We start from the raw sequence: 2,374 nt of genomic DNA on the forward strand, positions 1-2,374 counted from the left end.
CGAAAAGCTCCTTGCTACCAATGATTTCCTCCAACATTATCAACTATTGGTGTTCGAACAAAACTTTGCATCCAAAACCAAACTTCCAATCAACACGAATTCTGAGTTGAAACCAGAGCTGAACCAAAACCGAAACAGCCAAAACCAAACATCGAATCCAAACCAATTTTGAATCGAAAACTTAGTGAACAGAGGCGAAATGCAATTTCTTCTAAACGCGAAAGATGAATAGTAATTAATCCTGAATGATTGGTATTGTTTTCCACGCTTTCTGTTGCCTTGTTTGGAGTGATATGTTATCGATTTTGTGGCTTTATCCAAGGTTTAGAGCAGAATGTACTCTCGTTTTTGGAAGTATTTTTCGCTGTTTCGGAGTCGCTTTCGACTGCTCATGTCCACAGTGTGAGACCACTGCATGATTCATTTGGTCATACTCCATCTGGGTTATTGTCATTTTCTTGATGCATCTGTTATGAAGATATCGTTGTTGAAAATGCTTGTTGACAGCATATCCACTTTTATTTTGCATTTAGCATTTTCTGGAAATATGAACTCCAAACAAAAGCAAAAATAGGACTTAGGCCCATGTCTGCCGGCCCCCAAATGCCAATCACACTCCTTTCTCAATTTCATCACCCCCTGGCAGGGAATAATTTATTTCTTAATTATTTTCATATTTTCTTTTAGCATTTGTTTACACATTTAAAAAAGAACATTTTTATAGCTTAAGTAATTAGGTTTGTTAATTCTAACTAGGATTAAGTTTTTAGGTTAGAGTTAAAATCCATAATTAAAACATACTATAATTAATGAAAATTAAGATTACGGGTTAGCATTAATTTCATCATTTTTCACTTGACTTCTTTCTTCATAACGTCATGTTCTTGCATGACCCCCTCTCTTGATTTAATTAATTGATAAATTTATTTTGATCAATTGATTAAATTAATGACTTTTTAGGACTCTTAATTTGACGTTCAAAATAAATTGCATGTTTCTTTAGTTTTTTTTATTCAATTAAATGATCATAATCACTTGATCACTTGATTAGAATTAGATCTTTATACTTGCACCTACATTTGATCAATTAAATCAATCTCAATTTCGTTCTCATTCAAAATCCTAGAAGTAGGTGAACACCAAGGTATGATAACACTAAACTTCATCCTATTCTTTGGTACTTCATCTTATTCTTTGGTACCTCATTCTTTTCTTTCAATCTTGTTCCTTAACTTATCCAACACAAAACAAAGTTTTTTTTTCTTATTCAACTTCAAAACCCTTAGCCATTTTGATGCGAATTTTGCGCCACAAGTCTTAAGAAGTGGATAAGGAATGAGATGGAGTATTTCTATCCTTATTCAAAGTATCTTTGAATATGGGACACTTGACCCAGTTGTTCAAAGTATTCACCTCTACTCATAAACTTTAGTGCAATTCAAATCAAAATAAATTTCAACCTTCATCCTTAGACCAATAACTCAACAATTAACATAAACAACACCACTCTCTTTGGACTAAACACTATACTCTTTGGATACCCATACAACTCTTGAGGTTAATCACCTTCTCTTGGTTAAACACATCTTTCATGGGTTAATCACTTTCTCTTGGTTAAAAAACCATTTCTAAACCATACAACTCTCTTTGGGTTAATCACCTTCTCATGGTTAAAACTCTTTTCATGCATGTTTGCCTTGCGAGACCCAGGCAAACCTCTAATTTTCATGCATGTCTGCCTTATGAGACTCATGTTTAGGTAAACCCCTTTTGTAGGTCTTGATCTCCGGATCTAGAGAAAACCCTAAAACTCTTCATTGATTAATCACCATCTATTAGTTAAATACCACACTCTTGGATCAAACACCTCACTATGGGTTCAAACAATACAATCTTGGTCCAAACAACACTTTCACCTCGTTCACAATTTTTTTTTAAAATTCAAATAACTTTCTTTTCATAATAGAACAATTATAATACATTCCTTAGCAGTCAAACTAAAAGCTTAAAGCATCTGAACTAGGATCGAACCAGCTAATGTCAAAGCACTTCCAATATACGATTATAACATTGTTCCCTAAAAATAACCAACCAATACGTAGTTTTCTACCACGAACTATGGTGCTCTGATTTTCTCATTTCACTATGAGAATACGTAGGCACAAGGTTTTGAAGTCTTGGCGAGCACATTAATTAATAAATTATTTTTCCCTTTATTAAAATCAATCGCAACTAACCTTTAGATAATAACATCCATATGTGCAAAGAACAATTAAAATAGTTCTTGTTATGTACAACGGATATGAGAGATGTTAATATCTTCCCATTGCATAACCGACTTCCTTACCCTTTATCTCTCCCCCTTGGATTTTAT

This window comes from Lathyrus oleraceus, chromosome 3 (genome assembly GCF_024323335.1).
Source record: "Lathyrus oleraceus cultivar Zhongwan6 chromosome 3, CAAS_Psat_ZW6_1.0, whole genome shotgun sequence".
NCBI classification, from domain to species: Eukaryota; Viridiplantae; Streptophyta; class Magnoliopsida; order Fabales; family Fabaceae; genus Lathyrus; species Lathyrus oleraceus.